This window comes from Manis pentadactyla, chromosome 6 (assembly GCF_030020395.1).
Source record: "Manis pentadactyla isolate mManPen7 chromosome 6, mManPen7.hap1, whole genome shotgun sequence".
NCBI classification, from domain to species: Eukaryota; Metazoa; Chordata; class Mammalia; order Pholidota; family Manidae; genus Manis; species Manis pentadactyla.
Window position 1 is genome coordinate 36,539,425 of NC_080024.1, and position 14,949 is coordinate 36,554,373.

Below are 14,949 nucleotides of genomic sequence, written 5' to 3' on the forward strand. Positions count from 1 at the left end.
TTTAAATTAGGGTTGAAGTACAAGGTGTCCCTGAAGCTTTCAAAGTAGCAGAAAGATTTTTCCTTAATTATTTAAAAGCTAGCAGTAGTGCATGCTAATACTCAAGAACTCTAAACCAGTAATTCCCAAAACATAGTCCCTGGGACAGCATTGCCTGGGAATTTGTTAGAAATGCAAATTCTCAGGCCCTACTCCAGACCAATGGAAGGAGAAACTGAGTGGGGAGAGCAGCAATCTGCACTTTAACAAGCGCTCTAAGTGACTCTGATGCATGCTTACATTTGAGAAGCAGTGTTTTAAGTCCGGGAAAGTGATTCTCAGTCTTGGCTGTATATAAGAATCCCTTGGGGAGCTCTTAAAAATCTGATTTCCAAGCTACACCCCAGACAAATAAGAATCTGCAGGGGGAACTAAGGCGTCCGTTCCCCAGGTGTTCACAATGTGCTTTCAAGGTTAAGAACCACTGCTTTAGGAACAATAATTCTCACATTTTAGCATGTATAAAAATGACCTGGAGTACTTTTCAAAATATGCAGATTTACCCCAGAGAGTCTGATTCACTAGAACAATGGTGAGGCCCAGGAATTTCTATTTTCAGCCCATAGTCTAGGTGATGCTGTAGCAGAAGACCATGGACCACTTTTTAAGGAACTCTACAGCCAGGGTGGCTTGAAGGATCTTGAGGAAGAGCTGTGCTTACTAGCAGGAATTAAGAAGCCATAGTTCTGAATATCAAAAGTTCCAAGCTGAAAGAGTTCAACAGATGATCACATGGAGAGGGTGGGAAATGGAACTGCAGAAAGGTGGTGAGGCTATTTAGTTATGGTATCTTTGTCAATCATTGCTTCTATTGACCTTCAGAGCTAGTGAGCTCTCTTAGTGATCAAAATAATGACATCAGAAGACTGACCCAATTAATCCCTTAAACTGCACGATCATTTCTGGAGGGAGAGCATCCTAGCAAAGTAAATCCACAAACCAGAAGCAGGGCAGGAGCATGGAAACAACAGACTTTGGCGTTAGGCAGACCTGAATTCGAATTTGATGTCACCACTTGTTCACTATGTGACCTTGGGCCAGTTACTCCTCTCTGATTCTGTGTTCTCATCTGTCCAGTGAGGATACTGACGCCTCCCTCACAGGATCATTATGAAGATTAACTTGAAAAGTACTTGGCACTCACTAGCCTCACAACAAAGGGTAGCTTTTGTTATTCTGCTAACCATTAATCTACTGGAGTCTGTTTTCTAATGTATTGTACCAGCTGCCATCCAGTAGTTTTGACATCCTGAGAAATCCCTCCAGCTCCTCGGCATAGATTCACAGAACTCACAACATGAACACCTGCCGTTATCTTTAAAACAAAATAAAAGCAACTAAGGATGGATAATGTCGGGGATTTTAAAAAATAAGCCTGGCTTTTGATGAAGTCCTCTGAACTATCCTCCTCAAGTCTGCTGAGCAAACTAGGGACCACAGCAATTTGGTGAGAACTTAACTTGGGAAAAGAACCTTAAGTTCTTTCCCAGTGTGTTCTAATTGTAAGTTTAGAAAGAGCATACTTGCATTTTTTTTTTTTACTCTGGTAACATCAAGGATAGATGCTGCTAAAGAGAATTTTGAGTTATTCATACCATGTTTCCTTGTGCAGGGAGGCTTTCCTAACTTTCTTCTGGCAAGCCTATGGAAATAAAAGAGAATATGGTAGAGGAAGACATTAAGAATTAAAGTTGGGAAAGACTTCGAGGAGTCAATTGGCTTATTTTTTGAGTTTCAGACAGAAAGTCTAGCCGGACTCTCATGTTGGCCCGAGGCAGACGGAGGCTTCTTTCAACCCAAGTTCTTACTAAAATGAAAAGCTCTTTATTGCTCTGCTGCATTCCTCCTGTCATGGGATAAACCCACTTCCTGCAGGGGGTTTGGGACCGAGGGCAGGAGGTAGCACTGCCGTCATAATTACCCCTCACACACTTGGAGATGACAGGGACTCATTCTCTATTCTCTTTTTTTCCAGGAAAAAGTCCAGTTCCTTAAAACTGGTCTCATAGGCTCTGTTTTCCAGCTCTTTAATAGTGCTCCCCTTTGTGCATCCTGGCCACGTTCCCTGCTTCTCTACTCATCAGTGGCTCTCAGGACTGGACCTGGTCCGCCGATGGGGACCTGACCACGCTGACAGGGCAGGAAAGCCCCTCTGTTTCCACGTTCTCTTGTCAGCCAAGAAAGTAGTTGGCAGTCATCACCGAGCACCTCCCAGGCATTGTTCTGGAAGGTGTGGAAAACTCCGCTGTCCACAGGGCCAGGCAGGAACATACTGGAAAGGGGGAGGATGGTGTTGAATGAGGGAATGCTTGCAGCCAGGCCGGAGGGCAGCCCTGCTTGGGTCTCTTGCCCTGAGGTCCATTGTTGTCAGGGCTTTAAAAAAAAAAGTACTTTATGTTAATTTATTTTTTTTAATTGAGATATAATTGGCAATAACATTATATTAGTCTCAGGTGTACAACATATGGTTTGATACTTTTATACACTGCAAAATGATTACCACAGCAAGTCTAGTTGACATCCACACATTGTTAAGAATTCTTTTCTTGTGAGGAGGACTTTTAAGATCACCATTTTCAGCAACTTTCAAATGTGTAACAGAGTATTATTAACTATAGTCACCATGCTGTACATTACATTCCCAGGATTTATTTACCTTGTATAGCAGATTTGTACCTTTGACCCCCTTCATTCATTTGATCTACCCTCCAACTGCCCCAACTCTGGCAACCAGCAATCTGTTCTCTATAAGCTTGGGTTTATTTATTTATGTATTTATTGTTTTAGATTTAACTTGTAAGTGAGATCATATCACATTTGTCTTTCTGTGTCTGACTTATTTCACTTAGCATAATACCTTCAGTCAAGGTCCACTAGTGTCTGCAAATGACACAATTTCTTTATTTTTTATGGCTGAAAAATATTCCATTGTGTGTATATATGTATACACACACACACACACACACACACACACACACACACACACACACACACCACATTTTCTTCATTAATTCATTGATGGACACTTAAATTGTTCTATATCTTGGCTATTGGAAATAATGCTATAATGAACATGATGGTACATATATCTTTTCAAGTTAGTGTTTTCATTTTCTTTGGATAAATACCCAGGAGTGGAATTGCTGGATCGAATTTTCAAATTTTTGAGGAGCCTCATCCTGTTTTCCAAATTGTTGCCAGATCTTCTGATTTTTCTAAAAAAGTCAAAAGTTTGGACTTTAAAAATTCCTAATTTATTAAAATAAAAATGTTAACCATCTCAAAAATATTGAAACACACTGTGGGCAAACAAAACACATCTGGAGGTTAAATCAGGTCCCTGGGACTCCTGATGACCTGTGTTCTAGTTAATGGAGTATAAACAAAAGTCAGGTTGTGGGCCGAGGCCCAGGGATGGGTACAGATGGGTAAACAGACAGGTGGGTAAATCAATTTTTAGCAAAAAACAACAACAGAAATTAACACTGATAAACACATATTTATAAGAGGCAAGGAAGATTATTAATAAAATAATTACCATTTTAAACCAGTGCCCAGTGTCTGAACCTGAGAGGTTGAGGGGAGGGGTTTTCTTGCTTGCCGGCTTCATCCAGAGCAGAGGAGAAAGATGGCCTGGGACTGCAATTTGTAAGCAATAAACGGGTTTTAAACTTTATTTCTCCCTTTGACTGATTTCAGTTTTTAGAGGTGTTTTGCCCTGGGATTTCCTCTCCCCAGACTTACAAATGGGTTAACAGACAGGTGGGTAAATCAATTTTTAGCAAGAAACAACCACAGAAATTAACAATGATAAACACACATTTATAAGAGGCAAAGAAGATTATTAATAAAATAATTACCATTTTAAACCAGTGCTCAGAGCATAGTAAATGTGCAAGAAATATTTGTTGAATAAATACCTTGCTTTTTAATATTGTTTTGCCCATATGAAACATTTCATGATTTCAGTGGCTCCTCAGAGCACCCCTGTGAGGTCAGAATATTATTCTTCCTGTTCTTGTTACTTTCAGGACTCCTGCAGCTATAGGACAGGCAGAGCCAGACCTTCAGTCCAGATGCTTCGTTCTTCATTATTTCTTCCTCAGACCAAAGTAAGAGACAATGTAAAGTAGGTCTTCCCCCTACACTCTCTCCCAGCTACCTAGTCTCCTCTAGAGTCAAACACTATAACCAGCTTATGCAAGTGAATAGAGGTATATTTTACATATTTGTGTAGGTGTGAGTGTATTCTCCCCACTACTATCTTTTTATACAATGGTGGTATTTTATAACGCTTTTACTTCTTTGCTTTTAAAAATATCTTAAGACTGTATTTGAATAATTTAACATTCTTTTTAACCAGATCCATATTGATGAATAATTAGGTCATTTCCAGTCTTTTGCTATTATACATAATGCTGCAGTGAGTAACTCTGACTATGCATTGTTTCACACAAGGAGAAGGAAATCTATGGAATAAATACAAGTGGAATTGCTAAATCCAAGGGTGTATATATATTTCTAATTTTTGAAGCTTGCTCATTTGCCCCCCAGAAAGCTTAATTTATATAAATCACAAGCAATGTATAGAATACTATCATACCATTTTGTACAAGTCTATTTTGCTATTTATTCACCCACGTCTATGAGCACACTATAGACAATCCCAAATTGTTCCATTTCTGAAAATTTAGATGTGCATCTCTGCCCTTCACTGGCAATCAGCTACTGCCATTGCACCCCTACACTTTCTCCCGTCCTAGCAGTCAGCTTCTGCCTCCGTTTTCCCCATCTAACCTGGCTCTATGGTCCGTCCATCACTTCAGCCCCTCTCTCTTTGAGAGAGCAAAACCCTCACCCTTGACCAGTCCAACCACCCGCCATCTCCCAGCCAGTACCCTGGTTACCAAGTGCTCTAAGAGAGGAATCACTCACCCTGGGCTGCTCCAAGTTCACAGGTCCTAACCTCCCCTGGGACCTCAATTCTATCCATGTGCTACCATTGCTCCCTTCCTCAGAAGCCCTTGGAAAACTTTCCATTCTCCTCTGAACTCTCTCAGCAGCTGGCCACTCCTTCCACTGTCCTCAGGGAAGTGACAATCCCTTTTCTTTCTTCTATCTTCCACCTTTCCTTTCTTGGCTCTTCCCCTTGTGTTAAGCATATTAAGTCCTTCTCATCTGAAAAGATTCCCTTGACCTGCCTGCCTCTTGCTGTCACTGCCTCGCCTCTCCCCTTTACCACCTAGCTTCTTGCAAAAGTATCTGTGCTAGTGACCTTTCCCTCCTCATGTCTCACTTCGTCTCTAAGCCTCTAAAAGTCTGTCACCCATCATGACTAAAACTGCTCTCAGGGCCCCTGTGATCACTTGATGGTAATTGCAAAGGGCACTTTGACAAACCCTGTCACTTGGCCTCCCTGTAGCATTTGATATCCTCACCACCACCTTCATGAAACAGACTTTCCCCCGGTAGCCTCCAGCGCCTCACCTCTTGCCACTCACTGCCTCCCTCTGTTTGTGCTGCAGCCTACTGACCTCTTTGCATTCCTAATGCAGCAGATGTGGGGGTGATCCCCCAACTCCCCGAGTCATTAGTCTTATCAAACATAGTAATCTCACTTTCCTTTCAGTGATTTGACTGGGAAGGAGCATCTTACCCAATTCTGTCCTATATGTAAAGGGAAGACTGCTTGGGATGAAGAGAGAAAGATTTTTTTACTCCTAAAAAGAGTCATATGGAAGGAAAACAGTCTTTCCATATGCTGAGGATAGAGCAGAGTGTGAGGAGAAAGGAAGAGCCTGCACAACACAAAGATGGGGAGCTGAACTTGTGTGTGCTCTGCCCCTGCACATGAGGCCCCCACTGCCCAGGACCTCCTTACACATGATAGCAAATTGTCTGTGGCTTAGCTAGCGTGAGCTGGGTTTTACTTACTTGATGGCCTCTGGGCCCATACACAATATTCACTCTTCCAGCTGTGTGTACTGTTCCTTCTGCCTAGAATCTTTTCCCACTGCTTAACCCAGCTGTCTCCTACTCCTCCATGAAGTCTCAACTCGGCATACTGCTACCAGGAGGCTTTCCGTGGTTCCCCCAAGAGAATGGGTCTTTCCTGTGTGTTTCCAGAGTAGTGGGCAAGTATAGAGGTATAGTATGTGATTTACTTGACTGTAACTACCAGTAGACTGGAATTTCTTGAAGGGAGGACCTAACTCTGTGCCAGGCACATAGTAATTGTTCATCAAAAATTTGTTAAACTCATAAAAGAATGATTTTTTTGAATGATAGCAGTATTGGCAAATATTCATGGAATTGGAACACATAGTCAACAATGGAATTTTAGAGTACACAAAAAGTGCCCCCAAAGTTCCACTACTAAGAATTTTTCATTATGAAAGATATCAGAGATGTACACAAAGATTTATTTACATATATACAGTATTGTGTTGTTCTTAATAGTGAAGTGTTGAAAATAATCCTCAACAGTAGAGTGGACTGGGTAAGTACATTATAGTGTATACATATATTGAATAGTATGAAGCCAACAAAATTTGTGTTTTTGAAAAATATTTAACAATTTGGGAAAATATTTACATTATATCATTAAGTGAGGAAATGTAACAAAAGTTATATATAAGTTTGTTTCCTATTTTAAAAAGATATATGCACAAGAACAAAACTAAAAACTAAAAAAGTATTTCACGAGTGGTTATCTGAATGGTAGGCTTGTGTGTGATTTTAATTCATTCTTTATGCTTTTCTAAATTCTCAACACTAAATATGTACCTTAAAAACTACTAAAATTAATACTTAAAAACAATAAGAAAGAGAGAGGAAGAGAAGAAGGAAGAAAGAGAGCAGACAGAAGGGAGAAGAGAAGGCAGAGAGAATGAGAAGCTGGAGTCTGTAAATGAGGACAGCTGTTTTAGGTCCCAGCTTTACCATTCAGAGGTCATTCGTTTCAAGCCAAGTCATGTAATCTTTGTGTCTCAGTTTCTCATTCATCATATGGAAATAATAGTATTTACCCTGCCTCACCGAACTGTGAGTACAAAAAGGCATATGAAGGTACTTTGAAAAGGTGTTTTTTGTAATAGAAGATGGCATTATTGTTTATATGGAACATGGTTTAATCACTGCTTATCTTTTCTGTAATTCGAATTCTTAGACAAACACATGTTTTTCAATCTAAAGTGATGAAATTTAATCCATTTCTTGTGGGGCTTTTCAGACATTTGCAAGAGAGAGACCAAAAGATGCATTCTGTCAATAAAGGTATCCATTTTATTGAAACAGAAAATAAAAATTTCCCCCACCTGCAATCCCTATCTTCCTCATTCCTTTGGGTTGAAGTACTGAAAGCTTCACATCAAAATGAAAAGTTAAATGCAAAAGAGAAAGTTTCTTTCATGCTTTACATTCTGTGCAATAAAACATGTGGCCAGTGGTTTGAGAGGAAGATAGAGACTTGCTGAAAGGCCTGAGTCATAACTACTCTGGGGAAAGGTATTCCGCAATTCACTGAGGGGCTGAGCAGCCAGAGGTTACCTTACAGCCTCAGATACCTAGAATTCAACTACTGAGACTACTGTTTAATAGTCTCCATGGGTTAGTCTCAAACTGCCTTTATAAATTATTACATAATATACATTCTACCCTTCAGCCAAACTGGAATAAACGAACTCTTATCGATTGATATTTTAATATTTCTTTCATATTATCATCAATCAAGTACATATAAAATAGTATCTCATTGGGGTCTTTATTTGTGTTTCTCTGATCTGTGATATTGAACACTTCATATGTTCATTGGCTGTATCTGCTTCTGATAAATGCTTTTTAATTTCTTTTGTTCTTTTTTATAATTTTATATTTTTTTCTTATTAATTGGTAGCAAGTTCTTGTATATTCTTGATACTAATCATGTGTGTATTTCAAATATTTTCTCAGTTTGGTATTTCTCTTTTCATTTGCTTTCATTTCTTTCTTTTACTTCTTCAAGATCTTTTGATAAACAAAATATATTAATTTTAATTTAATTTATCAATGTTTATAGCAAGTGCTTTAAAAAATATTACATAAGAAATCTTTCCCTATCCCATAGGGAACATCTAAATCATACTTTCATGTTCTACTATAAATTTTAAAGTTTAAAAAAAATTTTTAATACTTTATCTTGGGTTGATTTTTGTATGTGGTAGGAGTAGGTATTCAATATCACTTTTTTGCATACCTTTCTTTCCCTACTGACATGCCTTATGTTATCACCAAGGTTCCATTAGTGTGTGGGGAATGTTTTTGAGTGCTCCATTGGTTAGTTTATGTATTTCTTCACAAATACAAAATGATCTTAGTGACTACAGCTTTATAATAACAGTGATGTCAGGATGGTCAAGACCCCTTTACTGCTCTTCTTTAATTTCTCATAACAATGTTTTGTAGTTTTCAGTGGACAGGACCTGCTTATCTGCTGTTAGATTAATTGTAACTTCCATTTATGTGATGCTGTCATAAGTAGTATTGTTTATTCCGATTTCCAATTGTTTGTTCATAATACATAGAAATATCATTGATTTTTTTATGTTGACCTTGTCCTGCAACCTTACTTAACATACTTATTCTCTCTGGTATCTTTTCTAAAGATATTTTGTAATTTTCTATGCAGACACTATTGTGTGTGTTTTACCATCTTCCTTGCCAATTTTGTGGCCTATTGATTTCTTTTCCTTGCTTTGTTGCATTGGCTAGGACCTTCAGTACAACACTGACTGGAAATGGTTAGAATGGACATCCTTCCCTTATTCCCCTTCTTAAGGTTAAAGCATCCAGTTTTTCACCATTATGATGTTATTTATAGTTTTTTTTGCAGATGATCCTTATCAATTTGAGGAAGTTCCCATCTATTCCTAGTTTGTTGAGTATATTTATCACTGATAGGTATTGGACTTTCCAAATGCTTTTTCTGTATCTATTGAGATGATGATATGGTTTATGTGTTTTCATACATTTATATAGTGAGTTACAGTCATTGAGTTTGAATGTTGCAACAACTTTACATTCCTGGAATTAGCTCTACTTGTTTATGACATGTTATCCTTTTTCTATATGGTTAGATTTATTTTGCTAATTTTTAAAAAATAATTTTTGCATTTATTTCTTGAGGAATATTGATCTGTAGTTTTTTTTTCTTGTAAAGCTTTGTCTGGTTTGGTATTAGGGTAATACTGGCCTCATAGAATGAGTTAAAAATTATTCTGCCTCTTCAGTTTTCTGGAAGAGTCTATAGAACTGGCATTATTTATTCCTTGTCTTTTGTAGAAATTCACCAGAGAAGTGATCTGGGCTTAGAATTTTTTTGTGTGGGAATATTCTTAACTAGAGATTCAGTTTTTAAAACTATGGATAATGTGATTCATGTTATCTTAAATGAGACTTAGTAGCTTGTCTTCCAAGAAATGTGCCCATTTCATCTCGGTTATGAAATCTATTGGCAAAATTATCTATATTATTCTTTTATTATCATTTTAATGTCTATAGGATCTGTAATAATGCCCCCTCTCTTTCTTCCCTATATTGGTAGGTCATGTTTTCCCTATTTTTTCCCATTAATCTTTATAAAAAATAAGTTTTTGCTTTCATTGATTGGTCTATTATTTTTTCTGTTTTATTCCATTGATCTCTGCTCTTATTTTTATTATTTCCTCCCTTCTGCTCACTTTGAGCTTAATTTGCTCTTCTCTTCTAGCTTCTTAAATAGATGTTTAGCTCATTGATTTAAGATTTTTATCTTTTTTAATATAAGCATTTAATGCTATATATTTACCTTTAAACACTTCTGTGTCTCATAAATTTTGATAGTCATCATTTTAATTCAGTTCTAATATTTTCAAACTAATTTGTGTTTTTTCTTTGATGCACAAGTTATTTAGAAGTGTGTGGTTTAATTTTCAAATATTCTGGGTTTTCCAAATATCTTTCTGTTATTGATTCTGGTGTCATCCTATTGCTAAAAAACATTTTCTGCAACTTCATCATTTTGAAGTTGAGGCGTTCTTGTGGCCCAGAATATGATCTTTTTTGGTAATGTTCTATGTGCAATTTTTAAAAATGTATATTTTACTGTTTTGGTTGTTCCATAAATGTTAACTAAATCATCTTGTTTAGTGGGGTGAAGTCTTCTATATTCTCACTGATTTTGTGTCTACTCATCAGTTCTATCAGTTATTGATAGTGTAGTATTGAAAAATATTATAGATTTGTCTATTTCTCTTCATTTTTAGTTTTTGCATTGTGTATTTGAACCTCTGTTGTCAGTTTCATACATACTTAGGATGTTTAATGAATTGATTCCTGTATTATTATGAAATTTCCCTCTCTATCCCTTATATACTCTTGTTTTTCTGAAATCTACTTCATCAGATATTAATATCTCCACTTCAACTTTCCTTCGATTAATGTTTACATGGCATATCTTTTTCCATCTTCTCATTTTTACCTTGTCTATGTCTTTAGATTTGAAGTGTTTTTCTTACAGACAGAAAATAACTGGGGCTTGGTTTTCTGTCTAGTGTGACCTTTTTGCTTTAATTAGATGCTGTATACTGTCATTTTACATTGTTGTGTGCCTGGATTTTGTCATCTTTCTGACTTCTGTGTCCTCAACTCATTGAGTCCTCTGTCCTTTGCTTAGGTTCCCTTACCTTGAAGTGTGACCCAGAAAGTGCCTCTATGTAGAAAGCCCAAGTGATCATTGGACAACTTTGATTCCTGTTCCTCAGAGATCACCTGACTGCCCTGCTTATCTCCATTATGTTAAAGCTTATTTTTTCCTACATTTTGTCAGTTCTCTAGTTGTTTACAGTGGGACCATAAGTCTAATACCTATTACTCTGTCATTTTTGCCAAAATCAGAAATTCTGTACATTATTAAAGTAACTATCTAATAAATAAACAAATAAATGAAGGTTTCCATGCATTCACCAGGGAAGAGTGTGTTATGAATATGAATTATGATTAGTCCAATCCAAACCCCTAAATCCCTTTTCAAAATACATTGAAAAAACCAATTCCACATTTGTATTCTCTATTATTACTTCAAGGGTGAAAGTCAACATTATTTAGCAATACCTAATTTTCCTACAGTGCACAATTGTGGGGCTGGTATATGACTTTTATTTTTTCTCTGTTGTGGCCCAATTATTCTAAGTAGTGTAAAGAAGTATTATTATATAGAAGTGTTTGTTTTTTGGGACAGACTCAGTGAGTCTGGATGAATCATCCAATAAGACTGGATGAATCTTCCAGAATTAAGAGACTGTACTATGTACTAGATTCTCAAAATTTACTCCAGGCTCACATTATTCCTTCTCTCTTATAGAATCTCATCCCTGTCTGTATCTGTTAAAATTCCACACCTTCTTCAATACTCAGATGATATGTTACCTCTTTTATTATTCTTTCCTTGTCAATACCTTTAAATTATGACTTAGTTCTCTCTCCTTATGTTTTCATCTTTCTTAGTTTATATTTCACATTCACAGGGTGATGATCAACTCTAACTTGTGATTATTTGTATGTGTGTCATATTTTCCCCCCAGTAGATTTTGAGTTCATTAAATAAAGGACTGAATCTTAATAATCTTCAGTATCTCCTAGCACCTTGGATCATGCCTGTCAAATAGTAGTGCTCAATAAATCATTATTGAATGAATGATGAAGGAAAATGGAAGGCCTTCCAAGAGAAGCTACCCTTAATCTACTGTTTTCACCTAAATCCAGCTCTGCTCATGCAAGCATCACTATTCCCTAGATCTGTGCTTCAAAGGTAAACGATCCTGATGTGGCTGCAGTTCTTGCCAACTTCTCACACTTGGTTGCCATGGAATTGGTGGTGAGACTCCATGTTTCTTCTCTTTTTCATCTGTTACGTTCCTTGGTTAACCCCTAACCCCACTGTCAGTCTCCCTGAATCACTGAAGCTTTGGAAGCTTCTGTGAGCTAAGGATAGCAGGTCCCAGTAATTTCTGAATGCCCACCTGCCCATGGAGAACAGGAGTCTGTGTGTTTAAATGATAGTTTCTCAGTCTTTCTCTGGTGCCGCTTCCAACATCGAGAACACTCTGGGCTCAGTGGCTTTTTGCCTCTGTAAATTTTCCTTTCTTTTGTGTGTTTGCTGTGTATTTTGTGTCTTTGACCATGTTCTGACTGCAGAATTCATCTTCAAATTGCTATATTCTATGGGAGTCTATGTGAGCTGGAAATCACAGTGCAACTCAAATAGGGGAAGGTTTAGTCATACGCTTTTGGATATTTGTTGACAGTGGCTCCTCAATTAGTTATGGAGTAATAATGCCATGCAATGCCCTAGGTACTGGAAGAGCAAGGTTGCATACATTTTGGTCTCAAGGAACTTATCATTTAGATGGAGAGATTGATAAATAAATAGAAACACATATAAAATGCATGGGTGCATAACAGAGTATGGGTAACAGGATGTGCTGGAAATGTAAAGAAGGCATAACTCTGACTAATGGAAGTATTATGGTATCTCAGTATCCTGGGGAAGGGCACATGTAAGCTGGGTTTTATAGAATGTATAAGAGTTCTTCAAGCAGAGAGAATAAGTAGATATTTCAGCAGAAGAGAGCAGCATGGGCAAGGGCAGAGAAACATGAAAGACTATGGTTAGTTTGGTAGGTTTGGGAGGGAGGTAGTAAGAGGAAGTTGTGGGAAAAGTAAACCTGAGCCAGACTACACTTTTTTTTGTGTGTGTGGCTATTCTGTTTCATGGTTGTACCATCCCTTATTTAACTGGTCCCCTACTAATGGCCATCTGGGTTGTTTCTAATCAGACTACACTTTTTATGATCTGCTAAGAAATACAGATTTGTTTCCATAGGCCCATGTTTCCTAAATTTTGGTCATGTTCTTACCACTTTCACATTATCACCATATATAGTGTATAGTACCTGTAACCAGTGTTTACTTAACACTTTCCTTTAAATCAGCTTTCCCTCACCTTACATAAAGTAGTATATTCTGTAACATTTGGCTACTTAAAAAAGAGTATGTCACATATATAGTAGAATGAATCCCTGCAAACTCTTTATCCAATCTAAGTAAAACATCATCCAACTTAAGAACTAAAACATTTCCATCAGTTTGTTTGTATGCTCCTTCCCTGTGTCTTGCCTCCCTTAAGAGCTACTAATATTATATATTTTGTGTTCATAATTCCCTTGCCTTTTGAAGAATTGCTTTATCTCCTCTGAATAAGCAGTATATTGGTTATTTTTCTTTGGTTTGGGGCTTTAGATACCGTTGTGTGACAGCCTTGTGGAAGAAAGATGGGGTTGGAGCAGACCTGGAGGCAGGGAGATCAATTAGAGGTGATTGTCAAAGTCTAGGGAAGAGGTGATGAGAACCTGGATTAGGGCAGCAGGGAAAAGGAAGAATCAATGTGAACTATTTCAAAGGCAGAATTGCTGAGACCAAGGGATCGCTTAGAAGAAATATATAGTAAAGGCTGCTTTAGAAATGTGCCCTCTGTGAGATTTCTAATACTGGAGATATAAAACTGTTTAGTTTATTGACATAAATAGACTGTGTTTTGACCCTCAATAGGCTGGTTGGTCCCTGTGGTTTCCAGGGAACAGGGAAAAGCAAACCCATACACCTCTTTCCTAGAAGGCCTGCTCTGTGACTTTTACAGATGAGTAAATAAAAGCGAGGCCCTTTGAGTGGTGTTTAAGGTGTGGTGCTTTATGGTCCTGCTAGGTAGCTGAACCAATACTCAGATCTTGTTTTTTTTAACTCTAATAGCAATCCTTCCCTCTAGGTCATAATGCCTTAAATTTGCTTTTTAATTCACCACACCCAAACTTTTCCCACATTTGATTTTAAACAAAACTCTCACCATCTTTTTGTAATTTGTCCATACAACATCACTATTGTTTTCAGAGTAACTTTGGAAAGACCCAATAATTTGGGCAATACTTGCAAACTGTAGTTAATTTAGGCTGTCTACACTAGGTGAGATTTTTAGGGTCAAAATATTAAGTTGAATTAGCCTGTTTTATTGAAACTAGAGCAATTAACTTGCAATTTGTGGTTGGCTTGAAATAGCCACTCACTGGAAGGGGAATCTAGGTACTCCCCCAAGTCCTCATGCTGACCTGCATTAGGCAATCTGAGCAAAGCAGAGTGACTTAGAAGAAGCATTTGCTAGCCAGGAGGACATTCATGTTGAGCCAGTTAGATTTGGAAATTGGTTCAGCTCACTGGATCAAGAAAAACACACATAGCAGACATTTAAAAAATACAAAATGATCACTTGTGAAAATACAAATACAGGTGGAATACAGTCATTGTCAGGTTCATTCAAGTCATCTTTTGAGAATCAATACCCCTGCCCACCTTCCTACTTATTTAATTAAGTGATTTCCTTAAGTTGAACCTGACTGGTTGCTTGCAAACTGTTTGAGAGACAGAAAACCAGTAATTGGGAGACAAAGTATCTTGGATAAAATTAGCCATGTTCATCAGTGGTGGAATAGACTCCAGTAGTTCCTCATGCCTCGACCTGGCTGTGGCCTCTTAGACTATTGCATTCAGTTATGTCAGCATTTATTTAGTGCCTATTATGTGAAAGTTCTGTACTGGGCACCTTGTATTAATGCTGTGTTATTTTCCTAATGGAATGGGAAACTTGGGATTTCAAGTAGGTTATAACAGGGTTTCCTTCCTTATTCTGAGGAGGAGATACTGTTTGTCTCCCAAAAAACTGAATAGATTAGGGAAAGGAAGGAGGGGATGGGTCTCCAGGAGTGGGGGACTTGAGGGCCAAGGCTCCATTGTGTCATCTTCCTCAGTGGAAACTCTGGCAAATGTCAGGCAGGAAGCCTAGTGCAG